General features: G+C 40.7%; 1 protein-coding gene across 5 annotated transcripts in view; it reads left to right on the top strand.

Moving 5' to 3' along the window:
• The window catches only part of FILIP1 (filamin A interacting protein 1), a 338,049-nt gene that overhangs the window by 79,292 nt on the left and 232,910 nt on the right, over positions 1–25,847 (top strand). For 2 of the 5 annotated variants that reach the window (XM_055433258.2, XM_055433259.2), the window contains exon 1: positions 21,022–21,498. The exons of the other annotated variants lie outside the window; for them this stretch is intronic. The gene's annotated coding sequence lies outside the window, so the exon portion shown is untranslated. Of the gene's footprint in view, positions 1–21,021; positions 21,499–25,847 lie in introns of those variants that run through there. 5 annotated transcript variants of the gene reach the window in all.

Below are 25,847 nucleotides of genomic sequence, written 5' to 3'. Positions count from 1 at the left end.
GGCTGAGCACAAGAACTGATACTTTCGAATTGTGCTGGAGAAGACTCTTGAGAGTCCCTTGGACTGCAAGGAGATCAAACCAGTCAGTTCTAAAGAAAATATAGCCTGAACATTCACTGGAAGGACTGATGCTGAAGCCCCAATACTTTGGCCACCTGATGCAAAGAGCTGACTCATTGGAAAAGACCCTGATGCTGGAAAAGATTGAAGGCAAAAGAAGGGAATGACAGAGGATGAGATAATTAGATTGCATCACCAACTCAATGGACATGAATTTGAGCAAACTCTGGGAGATAGTGAAGGACAGGGGAGCCTGGTGTGCTGCAGTCCATGGGGTCATAAAGAGTCAGAATGACTTTGTGAATGAACAACAAAAAAGAAAAATATCAACAGATAATTGGAAAACTTACACTTCAAGCGGAGTAAAGTGTATTAGAATTTGTAAACTTCTGAGTGACACGGTCCTGGGTTTTAATTTTAGTTCTGACACCAACTATTGGTCTATTACCCTCTCATAAATTTTATTTCTTCACCCAGAAAATAGCATAATCCCTGACTAATAATAATAGCTGTGTAGGAGATTGTTTTAGCTGAGATGGCAAATATGAAGTCTGACTGTCTGAATTTGGGTTCTCCCAAAAGCAGATCATAAGGCAAGGACTCCAGTGAAATAATTTACTTGGAAGTTCAGAGAAGGGAAGTGGAGGAAGGAATCTAGTGATGGGGGTAACTAATAAAAAGTATGTCTGCCGGTCAATCAGCTACGCAAAAGGCACCCAGAGCTTAATTCCGTAGGGAAAATGGTGCAAAGCACACCCCTTAGAAATTTCCACCAGAAGAGTGAGGGAGTTGGGATATTAATACACCAGTTTCTGGGAGGCCACTGGTTCAGGGCTTCTCCCTGGGGTATTACTTCCTTAGCACTTTATCTTGCACCTGAACAACAGCCCTGTGGGATGCCAATGCCAGAGTCAGAATCTCATTGGAGCACACCAAAAATTCCTCAGGAATGTGGTCTGGGCACTAACGTGCCTTCTACACTAGGACAGTGTTTACCAGGCTTCAGCGAAAGAAGAGGATTCCCTGGTGGCTCAGTGGTGAAGAATCTGCTGCCAATGCAGGAGATACAAGTTCGATCCCTGGGTCAGGAAGATCCCCTGGAGAAGAAAATGGCTACCCATTCCAGTATTCTTGCCTAGAGAATCCCATGGACAGAGGAGCGTAATGGGTTATAGTCCATGGGGTTGCAAAAGAGTCAGACATGACTTAGTGACTAAACAACAATAATAAAAGATAGCTACGAAAATAAAAAATTAAACTACCTCTTATTAGAAAATGTTGTTATTGAACACTATACTTTTCCCTTTATTACACACTTTCTCTTCTGAATTAGTTGGCATAAGGCTAAGCTGCTTTAAAAAAAAAATCCCAAATGCAGTGGTTTAAAGAATGAAGATATTTCCTTCTTATGTATTAGTCCAGGATTTAGCAGGACAGATTCACAGACCTCACATTCAGGGAAGCAGGTTCCTTCTATCCTGCTGCCCCACCGTAGGTGCAGGAGGAGACATGAGGGTGATGTCTTTGTTTACATGATCAAAGTAGAATGTTCCATGCCTAGGTTCCAGCCAGTGGGAAGCAGAAAAGAGGGGAGAAGACTGTTTGCCCACTGCCTCAGGCTTAGCCAGACCCAGAAGTGGCTGCATCATTCCTGCTCTCATGAGAGAGCTTGGTCATGAAGCCGTGTCTCACTGCAGGAGACTCTGAGGATGCCGGCCAGCTAGGTGATCAGTATCCAGAGACAGGTCAGTTACTACAGGAAAGAGGAGAAGGGGGCTCAGTGTTCGAGCAGCACTGTCTGCCACATCTTGGTAGTACAGCATCTATTTCAGGCTTTTTGAGCTTCTTGTAAATCTCACTAACCACAGAGAGAGGACAGGATATGAACCTGTCCACCTATCTGGTGTCTTTCACTGAAGTTGAGTCACAGAGCTATTTACATACTATTGACAAGTGCTCAGATGTCACCACCTCTCTTCTCTTCACCACATCTTCTTCACGCCACCAGGCACTTACCCAGCACTTTCCCTGCCCTCACTCATATTTTTGCACATTCGCAGACTTCAGTGTCTTGGTTTTTCAACGCGTGTGCTAAGTTGCTTCAGATGTTTCCGACTCTTTGTGACCCTATGGATTGTGGCCTTCCAGGCTTCTTTGCCCATGGGATTCTCCAGGCAAGAATACTGAGTGAGTTGTCATTTCTTCCGCCAGTGGATCCTCCTGAACCGGGGATCGAACTAGCGTCTCTTATGTCTCCTGCATTGATAGGCAGGTTATTTACCACTAGTGCCACCTAGGAATGGTTTTTTCAATAGCGTGTATTTCAATGGAGGCTTAGCTAATTCATTGATTGCTTGCCTCTCTTCTTCTCGCTACTGAATAAACTCTACTGTTTCATTGATTGGAAAGGAGAGTGAAAGGGAAATGAACGAAAGTCACCACAGGGAGTCCTACAATTCTATACATAATAAATTATAAGAATATGTACATTTAATAAATTCTAGAAAGTAAAATGCCTGAAAGTCCCCAGTCTGCTGATATATCACACAAGGGATTCTGTTCTCAGATCATAAGCAATGGCATACAATCTGGAGCTATATTTTAAGAAAATGCTGCTTTGGAGGGCTCCAATAGAGAAGAAGAACTAAAGAGCTTCTTGATGAAAGTGAAAGAGGAGAGTGAAAAAGTTGGCTTACAACTCAACATTCAGAAAACTAAGCCATCACATCTGCTCCCCTCACTTCATGGCAGAGATGGGGAAGCAGTGGAAGCAGTGGCAGCAGTGGCAGACTTTGTTTTTTGGGCTCCAAAATCACTGCAGATGGTGACTGCAGCCATGAAATTAAAAGACACTTACTCCTTGGAAGGAAAGTTATGACCAACCTAGACAGCATATCAAAAATTAGAGACATTACTTTGCTGACAAAATTCCGTCTAGTCAAGGCTAAGGTTTTTCCTGTGGTCATGTGTGGATGTGAGAGTTGGACTATAAAGAAAGCTGAGTGCCGAAGAATTGATGCTTTTGGACTGTGGTGTTGGAGAAGACTCTTGAGAATCCGCTGGACTGCAAGGAGATCCAACCAGTCAATCCTAAAGGAAATCAGTCCCGAATATTCATTGGAAGGACTGATGTGGAAGCTGATACTCCAACAGTTTGGCCACCTGATGCAAAGAACTGACTCATTTGAAAAGACCCTGATGCTAGGAAAGATTGAAGGCAGGAGGAGAAGAGGACAACGGAGGATGAGGTGGTTGGATGGCATCACCGACTCAATGGAGATGAGTTTGAATAAACTCCAGGAGTTGGTGATGGACAGAGAAGTCTGGTGTGCTGCAGTCCATGGGGTCACAAAGAGTCGGACATGACTGAGCGACTGAACTGAAGTGAACTGAAGCTACCCAAATAGTGGGTGCTGGCCCAGGCTGCCTGTTCCTTGAGAGGGGATGGTCTACTCTTCCAGGGATCTACTGCTCTTCTGTAGCAACCTGAGCAGCTGGCTGTGCAGTCAGTCTGATGGAAATCCCAGCGTCGGGTCTCAATAGGTTCCTAGAGCAGCAATGGGGGAGACGATCTTTCATCGTCCAATCACATCCAGCTGTCTGGTGCGTAGGTGACACGTGGCAAGGCTCTTCCACCTACTGCTTGCTTGGTGCACCATCGGTGATGGAGGAAGGAGGAAAATGGAGTGTGGGGATGGGAGGGGAGGTTGTATTAGGGTGCCTGTGGAAAAGCAGGTTTTTGACCCTTGGCCTTTGGGTGGGGCTGTTGGGAACTCAGGGAGGAGGGGAGGTGGGGTGTACTTATTCTTATAATTTATTACATATGGAATTGTAGGGCTCCCTGTGGTCACTTTCATTCATTTCCCTTCAGTCTTCTTTTCAATCAATGAAGCAGTAGAGTTTATTCAGTAGGAGGAAGAAGAGAGGCAAGCAGTCAATTAATTAGCTTAGAAGTGGAGAGGGCTTCTGTGACTCTATCTGACATTAGATGTAGGGGACTGCTGGAACGGGCTTCTTAAATTATAGACTATAGGTCCCCACAAACATTGGCCGGTGAGAAACCCCCCTTCTTGCCTTTTTAATGGTGGCCAGGCTCTTTCTCCCAGCGACACTAGCTTGCAGGTAGTACCACCTTGTGATTATAAAATAATTTTTAGTCAAGTGATTGGTGAAACTTCAGTTAGGCCCTGTGATTTGGGGAGATGGAAGCATGATGTAAGAAAGTGAGGGTTTTGAAATTTGACTATAAAACTTGAGATTCTCATAGGTATATTTCAATCACCTGCATAGTTTCTGTCCTCATAATCATGAATATTTGAGAAATGGCTAGTCTTTTTTCTGTGGTGTACTCTCTGTCTAATGATTATCTATCTGCGTCTTTGACTAACCAACCCTTTCAAAAAGTTTGTCTTCTTCTCAAGCTCTTGCATTAGAGAAGAATATTTACAATCCTTTGTCCTAACTCTGCTGTGTTGATTTTATGATAGTTGTGTGCCTTCTAGTTCTCTATCTATCACATCAGTGAGATGAAATATCTTGACAAGAGAGACAAACTTACAACTTTTTGTTTCTAGGATCAAGTCTTGCTCCTTGTTGATACTCAATGAGAGTGTGTTGATAATGTTATTGTAATTTAAAGCAGAATTTCCCCCTTACTTCATTTCTTAAACCCCTTTTCATACATACAAGGCATCTAAAGATATTTTACAGAACTATCTGGGTTTCCATACAGTTTCCTTTCTTTAAGTCCCATCTGATCCGGAAATGCATTTCTCAGACTATCCAGTGTACAACACAAAGTCCCAGGAACTTCCTTTGGGAATCCAGGGATTTAGGCTTTGGAGGGAGTAGTTTGAGTTAATGAATTAATAGAAACTCTTCTAAATTTGTCCAACTCAACCTTCTACTCCTTTCTAAGTAATTTATTGAGGGTATAGAATTCCTCCCCCCTACCCCATGAGATATGGCCTCACATACTTTGCTACTCTTTGAAGCACAGTTGTTCCCCAATGGTTCATTCTTAGCATTTCAAGGAAGCTTCAGATGTTTTCCTTAGGTTTGTTAATCACAGAGGCATTATAAAACCTCTCCAGACAAACTCCACCTGGCCTCTTCTTATTTGGTCCTTCCGTAAGTCTGATTACTCAGCATTTGTGTACTTCTCTGTTTATGTTTGGAAACTTGCACATTGGTAGAGAGAACTTTTCTTTAGTCAGGGTTATCCAAAGTCAACTAAAGTTACAATATACATGAAATGCAATGGTTGCCACTGCTTGGCACTGCTGCTGCTGCTGCTGCTAAGTCACTTCAGTCATGTCTGACTCTGTGTGACCCCATAGATGGCCTCCTACCAGGCTCCCCTGTCCCTGGGATTCTCCAGGCAAAAACACTGGAGTGGGTTGCCATTTCCTTCTCCAATGCATGAAAGTGAAAAGTGAAAGTGAAGTCGCTCAGCCATGTCCCACTCTTAGCGACCTCATGGACTGCAGCCTTCCAGGCTCCTCCGTCCATGGGATTTTCCAGGCAAGAGTACTGAAGTGGGGTGCCATTGCCTTCTCCACTGCCTGGCACTAGAACCCATTAAAATGTGAAACATCACAAGCTTTAGGGACCTTTTAATAATCCCTGCTCAATTTTGGAAAGCCATTTAATGCCACTCTAAAACATTAAAACTTGCAGTTTAGGTTTGAGATACTTAAATGAGTAAACAAAGTGCTAAGTGGAAACCTGATATAAAATACTTTTTGTTGTTTATCCATTCCAAATGTCATAGTTTGTGTCTGCTAACCCCAAACTCTGAGTCAGTCTCTCTCCTATGCCCCTTCTCACTTGGCAACCACGAGTCTGTTCTCTGTGTCTGTGAATCTGTGTGGCACAGGGAACTACATTCAATCTCCTGGGATAAACCCTAATGGAAAAGAATATAAAAACAGACATATATGTGTATAACTGAGTCACTTTTCTGTACAGCACTGTAAATCAACTATACTTCAATTGTTTTAAAATTTTACTTTTTGGCTTGTCAAAGATAAGATCAGAGAACCACAGAGTATTTAGAACAGGATCTTAGTTCTAAAATCAGCTGAACCTTGACCTCTGAGGATCAGCTGAATCTTGACAGAGTATCTGACAGAGGCATCTGTTTATTTGGCTTATCAAGTCTATGTAAAGAATCTTAATTTTGAAGGGCATTAAGTACTTTCTCACAGAACATGGCTGAGAATGAACACCTTCTGTATGTTAGTTATTTTATTTTGCAAATGTTAAGCGAATGCAATTCATCTCCACCCCTTCCCTGAAATCGTTTTTCATTCAAAGTCTTCTCCTTCTAAAGCTGAGTCTTGAGGTCTAGAGTTCCAGGAGGAGAGGCTGGCACTGGGCTTCTTTAGTAAGACAGTAGGGTTGACTGCAAGGCTTTTTGAAGTCAAGGGTTTTTCCCAGCTTCTTTAGCTGTGATTTAACTTACTAGAAAGAAAATCTGGGCAACCTGGGTCACAGAGTTTTCCCATAATAAAGTTGAGATACCCTCCCCTGTGGTATCCGAGCCAGGCTTCCCAGGTGATGCTAGTGGTAAAGAACCCGCCAGCTAATGCAGGAGACTAAGAGATGTAAATTCTAGCCCTGGGTCGAGACGAGCCCCTGGAGGAGGGCATGGCAACCCACTCCAGTATTCTTGCCTGGAGAACCCCATGGTCAGAGGAGCCTGGCAGGCTACAGTCCATGGGGTCACGAAGAGTCGAAGACGACTGAAGCAACTTAGCACACACACATGTGGCATCTGAGCCATGTCCTTCCTGGAGCTTTCCTGGAAGAGGAGGGGCTGTGTCAAATAGCTGTGCGGGAGGCTATTCTCATTATCATCTGAAGGCGATTGCCTTTTGAGCTAACATGGGACTCAGCCCTGACAGACTGAACTTGGCTGTGCAATGTCCCTAGTGGGATGCTCAAAGTTTCGCTCTTCCAGAGACCCTTCCCCCATCCGTTGTTGCATAAATAAGTCCAAGGAGCTCTTGAAATTCTGAAAGGGGAACAGGCAAATTGGCTAATTTGAGAACTGGTGGGCTTGCCCTATGTCCCAGTTTGAGACTGTCCTATTTACCCCAGGTGTTCCCCTGTAATTATAATATACCTTCCTGTCGCTCTCGTGAGTGTCTCAATGTGGCTGATAAATTTTATCGTCAGCCTCGCCGTGGAGCCCACTGAGATGCAAGAGGCTCTAAAGAAGAGCAGGAGGTGGGCTATGGGGCCAGATGGTTGCACGTAGGAAGTGCCATAATGTGGGTCGCCAACAGCTCAGCTGGGAGCTGAGCTCAAGCTCTGTCAGGCAGGGAATGCTACCACATTTATAGTAAGCTAAGAGACCGGGTCAAGGATGACTCCAGCTCAAAGTGTTCATAACACAGTGCAAATCTTTTAGGGTTTTTTTGGTTTGTTTTTTGGTTGGTCACACCTCACGGCTTGCAGGACCTCAATTCCCTGACCAGGGATCAAACCCAGGCCCTGCAGTGAAAGTGCTGTGTCCTATCTGCTGGATTGCCAGGGAGTTCCGAATACAAGTCATTTTTGATTCTCTCATCTTCAGCATCTAATCTATCAACAAATACTATATTTTCTGCTTTCAAAACACCCTTTAAATCATTTTCTCATATTCATTTCCTTCGCTACCTCTCTATTTAAGGCCACTGTGATGATCTTTCACCCAGATTCTTGCAATAGTCTTCTCATCTGTATCCTCTATTCCATTTTTGGTCCTCTCCAGTCTTTTTTTCCCCCTTACAGTGAATGGAGTGCATATAAATCAGATCACATCATTCTCTTGCTTAAAATACTTCAAGGACTATCCTTGTCTTAGAATAAAATCTAACTTTTTTTTTTAAACCCATAACCTATAAAGCTCTAAATTAGGAGCTAAAAACTCAACCCCCCATGGAGGCAACACAAACGAATGAAAAAGACAAGGTTGGGACTATGGTGAACTTAAGGTCACAGGCCTTGTCTTGAGACTACCATCACCTTGGGGGATGGGTCCAGCTGATGGTTGCCATGTAAGAATACAGGCCCACTGCTGACAAATCTTTCAAATTTTTGGCAAATTCAGGAATTATTATGCAACATCTCCTTCTTTTCAACTTCTGGCAGCTAATACACACACATGCACGCACAGACACACACACACACTACACACACACACATACACAGACACACAGACACACACACAGAGCCGTGAACCAGATACAGGCCCGAGACCTCTGTTCTACATGACTGGATTCAACGCAGCTTTCCAGACTCCTCTCTCCTATGTTCTGTCCTGCTGTGGCCTTGTTTATGTTTCTTGAAGGTTCTGTGCTTTCTTCCACATGAGAGCCTTTGGACATGGATTACTTCTCCCTGCTATAGTCTGCATGGCCTTCTTATCCTCCAGGTCTCGGGTTAAAACAGCAGTTCCTCAAATAAGCCTTCTCTTACAAGAGTCCTCAATTTAGCTCAGGTTACCTGGAATTCTAGAAAACTATCTACTTCGGCTTCACTGACTACGCTAAAGCCTTTGACTGTTTGGATCACAACAAACTGTGGAAAATTTTCTAAGAGATGGGAATACTAGACTCCCTTACCTGCCTCCTGAGAAACCTGTATGCTGATCAAGAAGCAACAGAACTCGACATGGAACAATGGACTGGTTCAAAACTGAGAAAGGCGTATGTCAAGGCTGTATATTGTCACCCTGCTTATTTAAATTCTCAGAATATATCATTAGAAATCCCAGGCTGGATGAATCACAAGCTGGAATCAAGATTGCTGGGAGAAATATCAATAGCCTCAGATATGCAGATGTTACCACTCTAATGGCAGAAAGTGAAGAGGAACTAAAGAGCCTCTTGATGAACGTGAAAGATTGAGGGCAGGAGGAGAAGGGGGCAACAGTGGATGAGATGGTCGGATGGCATCACCAACTCATGAGTTTGAGTCACCCATGGACTTGAGTTTGAGCAAATTCTAGGAGATAGTGAAGGACAGGGAAGGCTGGCATGCTGCAGTCCATGAGGTCATAAAGAGTCAGACACGACTTAGCAACTGAACAGCAACCTGGAAAGCAAGACCCAAGACAAGGATTATATGAAGCTGTACTTGCTAGGTATCATTCCTGGACAGTGAGATTAAGAGATGAGAGCAAGGAGGAAGGATGGGAAGCATGTGAGGTGGAGCAACATAGTGCTGACCATGTTCTGTGACGAGCCCTACAGGGACGTATGTAGCTGGCCCCAAGGGTGGGCTACATGGATGGACAGATAATCAGTGGGGATCACCAGTCTGGAGCTTCTTACAGTGACATCTTGGATTGGGATTTCTCAGATAACCTGAGTAATGTACATTTGCTCATCAAACCTACCTAAACCTGGCTTATGGTAATGAACTCTCAGCATAGGCTATACTTTTCCCTTGTCCAGCCCAGGCCAAGTTGGATAAGCTTCCTCCTTATTTCCTTATGTCTGCTATTTTTTTTTTTTTTGAAGTTCAAGTGTCCTAGGGGTCTCACTTCCAGATCTTAATCTCAGGGATCTGGGGCTTCATATCCTATTTCAGTAAAAAAGATCTCTTGGTTTTTGAGACTAATACACCCCTCTTCTCAAACCCCAGGGATCTCATTACATTCCCTGTTCTTGCTTTCATTTCCCTCTTTGTTTTTGGCACTTATTGGATTCCCATGGTTCCTTTCATGCTTAGCTGGTTTCCAAAAAGAATGTTAGTGATATTTTAGCTAGCATTTCTAGGTACTTTGTTGGAGGAGATTTTCAGGATTTTTGGAGGATAGTCTAATATTTTTAGAAATAGAAGTCACACACTGAAATCATGCATTTGCTGGTTTGATTTCTGTCTCTTCTCCACAAGAGATAATATGTTCTACAAGGGAAGGAACATTGCCTGCTGAAGTTCTGTGCCACACACAGTGTTTGTACATTATTTGCTCTCATGATATCTTTGGAGAAATGAATCTTGATAATGTTAACATGCATTTGGAGATGTAACTCTACTCTGAGCGCCAGAGGATGGTGACTCTCCTCATTTTTCCAGGGAATTTAATGTAGTTTCAGGGATGAAAGTGAAAGTGAAGTTGCTCAATCGTGTCCAACTCTTTGCGACCCCCCCAGACTGTAGCCTATGAAGCTCCTCCATCTATGGAATTTTCCAGGCAAGAGTACTGGAGTGGATTGCCATTTCCTTCTCCAGAGGATCTTCCTGACCTAGGGATAGAACCTGAGTCTCCCACATTGCAAGCAGACACTTTTACCATCTGAGCCACCAGGGAAGCTCAGTTTCAGGGACATAGGGCATGTTTTCTCTAAGTATTTGGTGGTTAACTTATCCTTATAGAGAACAGAATTATAAAGATAAGTAACTCTTTTATGTTTAGTTATTATCAGAATGTTAAGATGGATATTTGCAGTTTTAGTTTTTCAGAGTTTCCTCTGACCCCTGAGGTTTGAAGTAATCTTTCCTCTGTCTAGTTTTTATAACCATTCTTGCTTTGCCTATTTTGTTGTATATCTGCCTCATCTTCACTGCCAGACTCTAAGCTCTTGAAGGCAGTTCCTTCTCTACTGCTTGCTGGGTTTTTCAGCCCTGGTACTATTGACACTGTGGCTGGATAATTCTTTGCTTTGGGCAGCTGTCCTGTGCATTGTAGGATATTTAGCAGCATCCCTGGCCTCTGCCCACTGGATGCCAGTAACATTCCTCAGTTGTGACAACCAAAAATGTCTCCAGATGTTGCCAAATGTCCCATCGGGGGGTTGGGGGGGGAGGAGGGAAAGGCTCCCAACCGAAAACCATGGCACAGAGGAAATGCCTCACACAGAGGAAATGCTCCCCGTTTGATTATTGCATAAGGTCTATAGCAAATTGTGATCGGAGTCCACAAAGGCAAATACAGAGGTCATGTGTTCTTGAGGAGACTGGTCTTGTTTGGACCAGCCTTCGTGCATGCAGGTCTGAAGTGGCACTGAGATGAGCTGTGCGTCTGTCACCACTCACTGTCAGCCCCCTCCTCAGAGCCTGTCCTCTCATTCCCTCTAGTTGTCTACAGTCTGGAAACGTCTGGAGGTGCAGAGATTGGGCGTGTGGCTTCCGTCCACCGCTCCCATAACACATGCATTCATTTTCTGACAAAGGCTGTCAGTCAAATTTACATTCCAATGCACCTGCTTTACAGATGACAGGATTTCTAAGTACACGCAGACAGAGGATTAGAATACTATTTGTTGGCATAAAGGAGCAAAATTTGGCCTGGAAACTGTAACTTTTTTTTTCCTTTCTCCCCTTAAGCAAGGCTGCTGCTGCTGCTAAGTCACTTCAGTCGTGTCCAACCCTGTGCGACCCCAAAGACGGAAACCCACCAGGCTCCCCTGTCCCTGGGATTCTCCAGGCAAGAACACTGGAGTGGGTTGCCATTTCCTTCTCCAATGTGTGAAAGTGAAAAGTGAAAGTGAAGTCGCTCAGTTGTGTCTGACCCTTAGCAACCCCACGGACTGCAGCCTACTAGGCTCCTTCATCCATGGGATTTTCTAGGCAAGAGTACTGGAGTGGCTTGCCATTGCCTTCTCCGTAAGCGAGGCTACAACTAATTTAATCACCAGTTTTGAAAAACAAGCATTCCTGCTTTCCTATTTTTACATAGTTTACGGTGTTTTCAACAGTTTAGAAAGTTGCAGAAAAGCCTAGGCAGTAAATTATGTTTTGTAAAGAAGATGTTTATGTTAGAAACAAAGCTGCTAATAAGGAACACATTTTAGTTAACAAAACTGATTTCAGGCAATGAAAATGATTTTCGATAGTGGAAATAGACAGCCGTGAGTCCCTGTTCCCGCTCGCGCTCCATGCCCACTCTTAGGGCACTGGCTCACCATTAGCTCGTGTGATGGGACTGGCACAGTGGTGGTGGGTACTGAGTGGTGGTGGGGTGTGTAGATTAAATTCCATTATCTCCACTTGTCCATGGAAGAGATAGGCTTAGAGGCATTAACTCATTTAAAAAACATCATTCACTAGTTGAAGTCAGAGCAAATTGTCCTTTTTCCCAGAGCTCTGTCTACCATGAGACATATTCAGATAGTGATGTCATATTCCAGATATTGCTGGGGGAGAGCAAAAAGTGTTCCTCTGTCCTCAGTCGCCCTCAGTCTATGGCAGCACAATCACTGGAACCTTTCCTCAGGTAAGCCCAAAAACTGAAACTATTTCCTCCTGGCACCATGCAGAATGTCCAGGCAGAGCCCAGACACAGTCTATGGCTTAGAGGGAAAATGTCATGGGAGAAAGTTAGAGAAACAAACGCAATGATGTAATGGTATGAAGAATGAAGACATTTGTAAGGATAATAAAGTAGAAAAAGCACGCAAAGCAACTGTAGTTCATTTTGAAGAATCATGAAACTATGACCTTTTTTCTTTTCCTTACTTGTGAGCAAATATTGAGAGGAACTCAATTAATGGATGCCAGATCCACACTAGACAAAATTCAGCTGTGTTCTTTTGTTCAATCATTATGTTACTCTAGGGCTGGTTTATTGAAATCCTAAATAGTAACAAGAAAGGCAAGTCATACCAAACACAGGTCTTCAAGTCCCACCTCAGCAAAATACTGGAAAATCACCAATGAAAAATGATTTTAAGTAATCTTTTTTTTTTTTACTGTGGAAACAAAACACCAATTAAAAAATTAGAAAACATAGGAGAAGATGATTACAATCATTATCATTTATGTATTTCAGAGATAAATATACATACAGATATATACATATACATGTGTGTATTTCTGTAGAAATACATGTCATGGTGTGGGATGGAATATCTATATCATACCTATTTTCAATATTTCTACTGCCATGTGATATACATGAATTCATTAATGCTATTTTATTATCTGCTGTTTTCACTTAAAATTGGGGGAATTTTTTCTGATTCATTAAATAATTTAATATTCTTCTGCAATATTAGTTTTATGGCTAAAAGTTCTACAAGGAATTTATAATTGGGCTTTCCTGATAGTTCAGTTGGTAAAGAATCTGCCTGCATTGCAGGAGACCCTGGTTCGATTCCTGGGTTGGGAAGATTCCCTGGAGAAGGGAAATGCTATCCACTCCAGTATTCTGGGACTTTCCTGTGGCTTAGCTGGTAAAGAATCTGCCTGCGATGTGGGAGACCTGGGTTTGATCCCGGGGTTGGGAAGATCCCCTGGAGAAGGGAAGGGCTTCTCACTCCAGTATTCTGGCCTGGAGGATTCCATGGACTGTTTAGACTACGGGGTTGCAAAGAGTCAGACGTGACTGAGGGATAAACAAGGAATGTATAATTAAGGTATAGAGTTAAGTTTGCCTTAAAAAACAATTGCTTTAAGATTTTCATTTTCTTTTTTTGATCTCACTCTACCTAATGACTTTGATTTCTACATTCTGTAACTTCAGACTTTTATATTTATTTGATACCAGGCATTTAAAGAACTTTCTTCATTTTGTCATATGGTTGATTCACCTCATAGTCATCAAGGTTGGTGTCGAAAAGCAAAGCTTTGAGGTACAAAAGTTTTAGTTATTTCATCGCTTCAAAACACTTTCCTATCCCTGATTATTTGTTCCAGCTCTCCCAGATGAATTATTACCACATTTTCAGATGAAAAAGGTAAAGAATGCAAATATTATGCATATAGGGCCTGCTCAGCTATAAATGGATATCAATTTTACGTGTTTCTGAGCATTGCTCACCCTGAGTCTTTCACCCTTGTAACGACATTTCCTGTTAGTAACCATGTCTATTGGCCTACAGCTTTTAAAGCCTACACGTCTCACTTTCCTGACAGTTTTCTCTTTCATTATCAGATAGGCACATCCGTATGTTGATGAAAGCAAGAATGAAGCCTGTTTCCCCAGTGGTTTAAGGACTAATTTGCCTCAGGCAGGACTTTTTTTTACTCTCCTGGCTCTTTTCTCTTTCAACTTTTGATCTTGGTCCCTAATAGTGTGCCTTTAATATTAATCCAGTTGTCTTCTTAATTAGCTTATGACATCAGGGGAATTCCATGTGTTTTCCAAGTAAAGACTCACTTGAGTCCAAAGAGTTCGGTTCATAGAGATATTTTAAGATGACAGTCACATTAATATTAATAATGAAAAGAATAACTAGCATTTATTGAATATTTACTTATGTGTCTGACAGTAAGCACCATTTTGAAGACATTTTATTATAGGAAACTTAAGTGTGAGAGTAGAGAGAATGCTATGATGAACACCCATTGCCCAGTTGAATAACTGTCAGGTTATGGCCAGCCTTGTTTCATTAGCCTCTCCCCACTCTTTTCCTCTCCTCACACTACATTGTTTTGCAGGAAATTACAGATATCATTTTATTTTATCTGTAAATATTTCAGAAGATATGAACGCTTAGGAATTATATAGTTAAAATTATTTTTAATTTTTAAACTTTTTACTAAATAGCAATATTCAGACAAAAAATACATAAATCATACATGTACAGCTTAATGTTTTTGCAAATTGAACCCATTGGTATGTCTAGAACATCAGCAGTGCCACAGAAGCCCCCCTGTCCATTTCCAGCTGTGTCCCCACCTCCCAAGGGTAACTACTATCTCGCGTTCCAGCTCCAGAGATTAGTTTTGCCTGTCTTTGAACTTGGTATGTATGGACTCACACAGGGTACTTACTGTTTGGGGTCTGGCTTCTTTCATTTAACATTTTGCTCGAGTGATTTATCTGTATTTTTATATGTTCATCCTCATTACTGTATAGCATGCTGTTGTCCAACTGTGCCACAATGTAACCATTCCATTGTAGAAAGCATTTAGAGAGTTTCTAGTGTTTGCTTATTATGAACAGTCTTAACTTTTTATTAATCTTATAGGGCGGGAGAAGGAGGCTTGTGTAAAATAAAATAATTTGCTAAGTTCACACAGGTACTAAAGCAGTGCAGTCTTAATTCAAACCAGCTTTGCCTGACTCCAGTCTTAACTACTGTGCTTTCAAGGCAGCTCATTTTTTTTTTTTCCAGTTAACTATAATTATCTACAAAGTGTGTATATATACAAAGCCATAAGCTTTATGGAGAAAAGTCCATTATTCTGCATGGATTTGTTGCCTCCAATCACTGGTTTTCCTATTCTGTGTCTATTTCTTGGAGAGGAAATATCTCATTCCATTTAAAAAATTTGTTAAAATTTATTCATTACAACTGAGATTTAGATATTGAGCAACAGTGGGGGATGACTCTAGAATAGGAAAGGAAGCAGGAAATACCCTCAGGCAAATGCTATCTGACTTTGTCAAAAAATAAGATGCTTGTGAACTGTATGCATATGCAGAATATGGTCCTATAGTAACTCTCAGGGTTAAGTTCTACTACCTACTTTCAAGCACATAAACAGGGAAGTAGGGATTTTAGTGTCTAATACATGCATGTAAACTGCTTACTTTGCTCAGTTCAGTTCAGTTCACTCGCTCAGTCATGTCCGACTCCTTGCGACCCCATGGACTGCAGCATGCCAGGCCTCCCTGTCCATCACCAACTCCCAGAGCTTGCTCAAACTCATGTCCAGCGAGTTGGTGATGCCATCCAACCATCTCATCCTCTGTCGTCCCCTTCTCCTCCTGCCTTCAGGCATTCCCATCATCAGGGGCTTTTCCAATGAGTCACTTCTTCGCATCAGGTGGCCAAAGTATTGGAGCTTCTGCTTCAGCATCAGTCCTTCCAATGACTATTCAAGACTGATTTCTGTTAGGATGGACTGGTTTGATGTCCTTGCAGTCCAAAGGACTCTCAAGAGTCTTCTCCAATTCCACAGCTCAAAAGCATGAATTCTTTGGCACTTAGCCTTCTTTATGGTCCAACTCTCACATCCATACATGACTATTGGAAAAACCATAGCTTTGATTAGACAGACCTTTGGTCAGCAAAGTAATGTCTCTGTTTTTTAATATGCTGTCTAGGTTGGTGATAGCTTTTCTTCCAAGGAGCAAGCATCTTTTAATTTCACAGCTGCAGTAAACATCTGCAGTGATTTTGGAGCCCGAGAAAATAAAGTCTGTCATTGTTTTCATTGTTTCCCCATCTTTTTGCCATGAAGTGATGGGACCAGATGCCATGATCTTAGTTTTTTGAATATTGAGTTTTAAGCCAGCTTCTTCTCTCTCCTTTCATCCAGAGGCTCTTTAGTTCCTCTTCATTTTCTGCCATAAGGGTGGTGTCATCTGCATATCTGAGGTTATTGCTATTTCTCCCAGCAATCTTGATTCCAGCCTGTGCTTCGTCCAGTGCAAAAATATTATCTTGTAACTTTGAAAATTTAGTCTTGCCACTATTTTTTTCTGAAGCTATTGGGAAAATAATTTAGTTGAATAATTTTATGAATATATGTAGGTGTGACACTATTTTATTTGTAAATAAGACAAAGTAGTTATTCTATTATGAATGTAGATACTACAATTTATGTATCAGTACTATATCTTTTAAAGTTTTATAAAATCTAAATGGAAGCATAGCTAGATTAACAGAAAATGCAACTATTTGAAAATTGTAAAACCTGACCATAGCAAATGTATCAGAATATCATTTTGATACCAAAGAACTAGCTAATGTATAATATTCCCTCCATCCCCATTATTTTTGTCTTTGAGAAGTTTTGGTTGTGAATGCATAGCTCATAAACACTTTTGAATTGCTTATCAAATCATAGACCAGAATTGTATTTTTAGAACGTAGTTTTAGAATTTCACTGAGCAGTGAACTCATTCATCACGCATTGTTTGTTTTAGAGAGAATACTGAACAGCTCATATCCTTTGCTTAAAAATAGACGTTTTTTTCCCCTCAAAGCAATTATCTTCTTTTCAGTCCAATTTTCTCTTTTCTGGTATTCAACAAGACTTCAGTTTCAGTAAACTTTTATTTTACTATGCTGATCATGAAATCATGCCACTTTTTTCTATTTGCCTCAAAGCTGTGAAGTTTTAAGTATATATATTTTTTCTCAGGAGCATATATATTCAGGAACAATATAGAGAAGCCTATATGTTTTGACTCTCAGTGACTGTTAAGAATAGGCCACAACTTTTTGGAACTAGATTCCCTAGTTCAAATTCTGGCTTCGTTACTTACTAACTTGTGACCTTGGACAAGTTACTTAATATTACTATGCCTCAGTTTTCTTATCTGTAAAATGAGGGGTAATAATAATACACACCTCACTGGGTTATTAGTAGATTTAAATAGGTTTGTATATACTAGGCAGGCTTAGAACTCTGCCTGGGCATTTTTATTATTATCTTGAATTCTATTACTTTTCCTTGAAATTTAAAAATTTCAAAATAATTTATAAGTCTTCCTTTCGACAACTTTGAACATGCAGCTAATAATGACACAACTCTGTCCAAAGAGTCCAGAATGCATTTTCTGTAAGTTTATAGATAATATGCTCTAAAGTTTTCTCCTTCTTTTCTTTAATCCTTTGTTTGTTCGCTTGCTATTTCAATCATCTTTATTTATTGAACACACGACTATAGGTGTTTGAGTATTCAGTAAGGAACAAACAGGAAATGTTCTGTGCTTCCTGGGAGCTTATATACCAGTTTTAAACCAGCCAGTATGTGGTACAAGCTATGTTTGGAAACTCCCCTTGTGAGCTTCACTCCCCAACCCCCAGTTGCCCTGAACACTGTTTCCAAGTCAAGGTCTAATTTTCTCTTCACTGCATGTATTAAATAACATAAAATTTTAATTTAAAAATCACTGTGCCTCTTAAAATGAACCATGTGGTAAATTTTGGTTTTAGAAATGGTTGTAGGCATAATGTGCCAACTCCCTTATTTGTTTCATCTGCTTTTTTTCTTACTGATAACATTAATCTATCTTCTTATCAAGAAGTTTCATCATGATTCATTCTTGAAGTTGTAAAGTTCAGCTTTAGTTGTAAGTTTATCAGAGCTTCTCAGAATGCTCACACTTAAGACTGGGAAAAAAATGCAGCTGAATGGTAATACATTAACAATATGTATTGAAAAATCAGTTCCTTGTTGACTGTATACAAAACACAAATCTCTAATAGTTCCTAATGGCACTACTTCCTCTGTGGATAATGTAGGAAATGCTTTTGTCTGAATAATCATTCCCAGGGTGTGGGAGGGAAGGCTTCAAAATAGATTCACTTTAGAGAGAGAGAGAGAATGTGTGTGTGTGAGTCTGTCTGTCTCTGTGTGAAAGAGAATGAGAGAGAGACTGATGATGTTGAAGTTCCAAGTCAGACCAGCACACATGCTCCCAAAATTAAAGAACAGGATTTGAAGGCAGCAACAGTATCTGATTATATGAAATGCTCTTTATATTGTTGCATCTCACCACATTTTAAAAATAAACTAACAGCGGACAATAAACAGCCAGTCCGAAGGTTAAAGAAAACAACAGAGGGGACTAGGTGTTCATAAGAAAAGGAAAAAGACCCCACTAAAACCTGTAATTGTTTGGATAGCTAAGGAAGAAATAAATAACTATCTCTCTCATAATGGAAGTATCTAGACCATAAAGGCAAAGTGGGTTATTGCCCCTGTTTTTCTTGACTTTGGCTAACTTGCTTCTCTGCTTCCTTTTGGACTGGGGACATTGGTAAAGTGAACTCCCAGGAGGTATGAAATATATATTCCCCAAGTCCTCTTTAGGGAACTGGGGGCTATTGCATGTGGGGTATGTGTGGGATGTGGGCATTTTTTGAACAATGATCTCCCCACAGCCCACTCCTTTGTAATTTTTCACAAAGTTCTTCTAGTGGTTCTAAACGGTCTCATAGCCCTGTCACACACTTCCATTTCCTATTAGAAGACTGTGGATAGATCCTCTGAAAGATCCATTAGCGTTCTGGAAGTTAATTTCTTATAAGAATGCTTTCATCTGTTTTTCCATTGTAGTAGATAAGAATGCTTTCATCTTAATAGAAGTCTTTTTAAAAAAATCAAGGTTGGCCCAGACCCAGAAGTACTAAGAATCTGAACAAACGTAATTTTATACATTGTTGTTGTTCAGTTGCTCAGTCGTGTCTGACTCTTTGAAACCCCATAGACTGCGGCATGCCAGGTTTCCCTGTCCTTCACCATCTCCCAGCGCTTGCTCAAACTCCTGTCCATTGAGTTGGTGAAGCCATCCAACCATCTCATCCTCTGTCATCCCCTTCTCCTCCTGCCTTCAAACTTTCCGAGCATCAGGGTCTTTTCTAATGAGTCAGGTGTTTGCATCAGGTGGCCAAAGTATTAGAGCTTCAGCTTCAGCATCAGTCCTTCCAATGAATAGTTAGGATTGATTTCCTTTAGGATTGACTGGTTTGATCTCCTTGCAGTCCAAGGGACTCCCAAGAGTCTTCTCCAACACCACAGGTCAAAAGCATCAATCCTTCAGTGTCCAGTCTTCTTTATGCTCACATCCATACATGACTACTGGAAAAACCATAGCTTTGACTATGGGGACCTTTGTTGGCAAACTAATGTCTCTGCTTTTTTTATATGAATAGCACTAAATACAATTTATATGTAGTAAATAGTACTACATAATGTAGTAAGTAGTACTAAATGAATTAGTACTAAATATATGTACTAAATAATGCATTTATATGTACTAAATAAATGTAGTAAAAGTACTAAATAAATTTTATATGTGAATAGTACTAAATAAATTAGGGAGAGAAGATGAATGCTGTTAGTGAGGTGGGTGGCATGGGAACAGCTAAGACATTTTCTAATAGGTTGAGGTGTGGTATCAACTAATATTGAATGTGAGTGTCATTTCTTTAAAAAGAAGGATACACACACCCGTTGTGAAAAGTGGCAGCCTTTCCCAGACAAACATTAGGGTTCTCCAGCATATAAGCCTCTTGCTGCAAATATGTAGTACTTAAAATATTAAATCTATGCCATTACATGCCTCCTTGGTCCAAATTTAGTTTCCATGTCAAAAGAAAGGATACCTTTAAACTGATAAAATTATCTTAGGAAAGGGGTCAACATTTTTAGTGATATTGAGATTTTTTTTTTTGTCAGGGCAATATTCTTGTGTGTTAGCCAATAATGGCGTGTGTGTGTGTGTGTGTGTGTGTGTGTGTGTGTCTCCCTTCCTTCTCTTAGCTCCTCTTACTGTTAATTCCACATGGGTAATTAGTAAGCTATTTCTGAGAATAGCCTTAAACACACATTTTTTCATGATTCTTAATCTTGACAGATTCATGTTATTTTCTGACATAGAATAAAGCAAATAAAAATATCTGAAGGCATTCTTCATTTTGGAATTCTGGGTACAAGTGACCACTCTCGTTCTGGAGACTTGAGGGTTAATGATTAGACAAGGCTGTGGACAACCAGGGGTGTCTCAAGTCCTGGTTTTCCTGGAGCCTTCTCCATTTCTTGCTTTGAATGAATTATCTCAAGGAGAACACTCAAATTTTCCTTTCAAAAACGTTATATTACAGACATTCCTTTATGATAAACCTACCTTAATAACAATCAGGTATAAAAGGTGATTGTGTCTGATATGACAGTTATGAATGTAATTTAAGTATGTATGTAACACATCAATGTAAAACATTGCTTGGGACTGATCTCTTACTGTGAATTTCCCCAATGATCGCCTTACAGTTTTTTTTTTTTTAAAGACTTTTCTATACAAGAAGGTTGATCTCAGAAAGCTTAACTGAGGAGAATATTGCTTTGGTAAATTGCTCTGCTCGAGGCAACTGCCGCTGCTTCTTTTCTGATTTTAAAAACCTGAGTCCAAATCACATTCGGCGTTTAAGGGCTTCCAGCAATAATTACGTCTGTGTAATGAGCAGCAGTCCTTAAAAGGGTCTGCCGTTTTCCCGCAATCTTTTCCGGGGCGAGCAGAGCCGTATCCACTGATAACCCGGCTGCCGAGGAACTGAGCAGAGCCGGCTCCAAACTTCTCAGCTGTTGACAGGCTTGACTTGCTGAGAACACTGGTTAAATATAGCACACGCGAGCTCAGCTCCTCGACAAAGTCATAGCTCTGACAGTGCTGTGAAGGGAGCAGAAGACGAGAAACCTAATCTCAGAAACCCAACAACACCTAGCAACAGTTGAAAAAACTTTTAAACAAAAGTCTGGGTGGGAGAGATACAACAGCCTCCAATTGCTGCTGATCAGGATTTCAGGGAGAAGGAGCCGCTTTCCCTTCTCTACTACCCCGTTTCCTGCATGACTTCAGCTATTGGCTAGTCCTAGGAAAGAAAGTGGGAAAAGCTTTTTCCTCTGTATTCTTTTGGGCTGGATGGTTTTTCAGGACTCCAGTCACTCTTGGGCTGTGGGGCAAGCCACTGGGTTCTTCAAAGGATAAGCTACCTCCGTAAAGGACGTACCTTTGGTTTAGACGAGCTGCCTGCCAGTCAGGTAAGACCGAAATGCACAGCTACTTAACTCTCTTAAGAAATTTCTGCCTCCACAAGAAGAGAGCTCTCTCCCACTCTGTGTTGTCTGTTTCCTTTGAGTCTCACTGTTCCACTACCTGATAACACATTTAAAACTGAGGACAATCACGGAATTGTTTTTTAAAGAATCAGAAAGTCATCTCTTTCTCAGAATTACCCGATCGCTTTTTAAACAACAAAGATCGTTATGATGCTTTAATAGCCATCAAAGTATTTCTGCCAAGTTACCATTTTCTGGCAGGTAACAGAAATCTGACAAAGGACAACTTCACAGTCCTTTCACAGTGAGGACGGCTAACCAGTGGAGGGGATATTTTCCCTAGAAGCAAAAGCACTTTCATGTAATGAAACTCGCTGAGCAGCTCATGTGGTAAATGAGAGGGAAGTCCTGTGTGTGTTTGTGTTGCTGTACTTTCGCCTGGCTGCCGCTTTTCCCTCACCCGCCGTCTCTGATTACACCGGTACACCTTGTGCTAGTTCTGACCTGGTTATTACAGTCACCCAAAGCGCTTCTGACGAGGCACAAGATATGCCTGGTTTCCAATCACTGCTTTTGCAATTGTTGAATATAGACTATGCAGCAGAATGTTATTTTGTGTGTGTGGTTTTTGAGTAATTGCTTGTGTACAGATAAGATAGATCCAGATTTTTAAAACTCAAATTGAGTGTATTAGAAAAGTTCTTTCTTAAGTTGCATGTATTTGAGTATGAATGTGTTCACCAGCGTGTGAAGGACAGCCTCTTTTCATCTGTTGTATTGTCTCTGCTTCCAGGAGTTGCCCTGCAGTTTTATCAGAATTGCTTAGAGTGATCAGTATCACACTGACTCTGACATAAGTTATAGCTGCACATTGATGACATGGTTAGTTGATAATTTGTGTCTGTAGTTGGGTTGAATTTGCATACGAAGTTTGTTCCTCTAGGTGAACATGATTGTTTGAATGACTATTCTAAACCAAGGATAATTTCAAAGAAGATACAAATGCACATTTTAAAAACTATTTGAGTCTATTTTGTCAACTTTAAAGAAATAATTTACCCAAGGCCAGTTTTGAACACATTGTTGACCAGAATGTAGCAACTCTTCCAGTAAATGTTCCCATTTTAAGAAAAACTAGTTAAAGGTTATATATCATATGCTCAGAAAAATGAAGCAGTACATCATTTCAGTATGTATTATATTTCATGACTCTGATTGTGCCATTGGTTTACAAAGTAAATGCAGTTAATCATGTATAATGAATGTAACAGTGCAAAATGCACTCTGTTGAAACTTGGTGTCAGAGAATGAAACTTCTAATACTTTAGTGGAGATGCAGCATCTTTGTCTTTAAAGAGTTTTGAAAAATCTGAACTAAATGCTTTACATTTTTCTTGTTTTTATCTTAGGAAGGGTCACACTGTTGGCTTACAAATGTATGTGTACTGCCAAAATCTGCCATTAGTAGATTTTGGAGGCGGGTAATTTTTTTTGGAGTGAGTGGAACAGTGTGAGGATAACAGAGTGCAGCATTTGGCCCCGAGTGAAAGCCGTTTCCTGATGGACTGAGTTTTGAGTATCATTGAGTAAGTTTACCCTTGAGAATCAAAAATAGCTCAGGTTAGAGCACGTGCTTTCCTCCAGTATATGAACAATCAACTGCATAGATTGTGTTCTCTTGTTCACTCAAGTTCACATTTCCGTGTTATTTTGGAGTCGTCCCTTTCCCCTTCACCATAAGAGATTTCACTGCTGTGTCTCCACCACCGTAAGATCTATTCCCTTAATCCTGGGTCTGGTTTGTATCATGACAGTTCTGCTCCACTTCCACCCCTCGTTACCATGCACACCGCCTTGCACACGTTGTTGTTGTTTAGTCGCTAAGTTGTGTCTTTGACTCTTTTCCACCCCATGGACTGTAGTCCACTAAACTCCCCCCTGCACATGAGATTTCCCAGGCAAGAATACTGGAGTGGGTTGTCATTTCCTTCTATAGGGGATTTTCCCAACCCAAGGATCGAACCCGCATCTCCTGCTTGGCAGGTGGATTCTTAACCACTGAGCTACGTGGGCAGCCCCCCCACTACCCTATGACTGTGGGGTTAATTTTCCTATGCTTGTCTCTTCTACTCTTCAGTTATCTTCTTCGACTTCTAGTTGCTGCCAACACCTAGGCTGGGTGTTTTGAAAACCTTCCATCATCTGGCACGTACTTAACTTTTCCAGTCTCAGCTCCCACTACTCAACAACAAATGTCCCTCTGCTTCAGATAGGTCAGATTTTGGGCCCTTCTCCAAACACCTACATACTGTGCGTTTCAGTGCCCCACCTCTGCCCATTTTGTGCCCTCCTGCCTGGAACACTTTTCCTCCTCTTTCCTGAAGGGTCTTTGTCCACTATTTATTTATTTATTTATTTTTTCCAATTTTATTTATTTATTTTTTTCAAGTTGAACAGACTAAATTTCTTTAAACAAACTTACTTATACTCCAGAGTCCTTTAAAAACTTAATAGCATTTATACATTGAAGGTATTTGATTTTCTTGTAACTAGCACTTCAAATGCAACAAGCATTTGAAGCAACAAGCATTTGACCCAACAAGTAAAACTTTCTACAGTTCATAACTTTCATAAATAAAATAAATTAAATGTACAGTGAATAAGTTCTCTGAAATATTTCAATATTTCTACAGGTTTAGTAACATCGTAAAATACATTTCAACTAAAATTCACAAATCTAAAAACCTGTTAGGCATTTTTAGGCGTTTTAAGATGGAAATGAAGACCAATGTTACATCGTAATATGCCAATTACAAATAGTACTTCAAATAGCAAATACTACAGTTTGTCCCAAACTTTAAAAACTATTCATGAACTCAACACTGAACTATTGATGGCTATGAGAATTGTTTCCTAGCCTTTTTGAAAATTTCAACCCATTTACGTTTAAGGTAATTATTGATAAGTACGATCCCGTAGCCATTTTCTTTATTGCTTTGGGTTCAAGTTTATACACTCTTTCTGTGTATCCTGTCTATAGAAGATCCTTTAGCATTTGTTGGAGAGCTGGTTTGGTGATGCTGAATTCCCTCAGCTTTTGCTTGTCTGTAAAGCTTTTGATTTCTCCTTCATATTTGAATGAGATCCTTGCTGGGTATAGTAATCTGGGCTGTAGGGTATTTTCTTTCATCACTTTAAGTATGTCTTGCCACTCCCTTCTGGCCTGAAGAGTTTCTGTTGAAAGATCAGCTATTATCCTTATGGGAATCCCCTTATGTGTTATTTGCTGCTTTTCCCTTGCTGCTTTTAATATTTGTTCTTTGTGTTTGATCTTTGTTAATTTGATTAATATGTGTCTTGGAGTATTTCGCCTTGGGTTTATCCTGTTGGGGACTCTCTGGGTTTCTTGGACTTGGGTGATTATTTCTTTCCCCATTTTAGGGAAGTTTTCAACTATTATCTCCTCAAGTATTCTCTCATGGTCTTTCTTTTTGTCTTCTTCTTCTGGGACTCCTATGATTCGAATGTTGGAGTGTTTAACATTGTCCCAGAGGTCTCTAATATTGTCCTCATTTCTTTTAATTCGTTTTTCTTTTTTCCTCTCTGTTTCATTTATTTCTACAATTCTATCTTCTAGCTCGCTTATCCTGTCTTCTGCCTCTGTTATTCTACTGTTTGTTCCCTCCAGAGTGTTTCTGATCTCATCTATTGCATTATTCATTGTACATTGACTCTTTTTTATTTCTTCTAAGTCCTTATTAAATCTTTCTTCCATCTTATCAATCCTTTTCTCCAGGTTATTTATCTGTAACTCCATTTTGCTTTCAAGATTTTGAATCATTTTCACCATCAAAATTTGAAATTCTTTATCAGGTAAATTCCCTATATCTTCTTCTTTTGTTTGTGTTGGTGGGCAATTATCTTGTTCCTTTACTTGCTGGGTATTTCTCTGCCTCTTCATCTTGCTTATATTGCTTTGCTTGGGGTGGCCTTTCCCTCTTCTTGCAGTTTGTGGAGTTCTCTTTATTACATAGTTTCTTCGCTGTGTGTGGGGTTGGACGGGTGACTTGTCCGGGTTCCCTGGTTAGGGAAGCATGTGTCGGTGTTCTGGTGGGTGGAGCTGGATTTCTTCTCTCTCCTTTAGAAGACAATGGGCTGCTTTTCTGGGAGCCTGATGTCCTCTGCCAGTATTCAGAAGTTGTTTTGTGGACTTTACTCTGCGTTCAAATGTTCTTTTGATGAATTTGTGGGGGAGAAAGTGGTCTTGCCATCTTATCCCTCCGCTATCTTGTTCCTTCCTCCCAGAACACTGGATTCTTATATTCCACTTG

The sequence above is a fragment of the Moschus berezovskii genome, chromosome 10 (assembly GCF_049115385.1).
Source record: "Moschus berezovskii isolate FMDL1 chromosome 10, NW_MosBer_1.0, whole genome shotgun sequence".
Classification (NCBI taxonomy): Eukaryota; Metazoa; Chordata; class Mammalia; order Artiodactyla; family Moschidae; genus Moschus; species Moschus berezovskii.
Note: the sequence above shows the minus strand (reverse complement) of the source record. Positions and strands in the feature narration are given on the sequence as shown.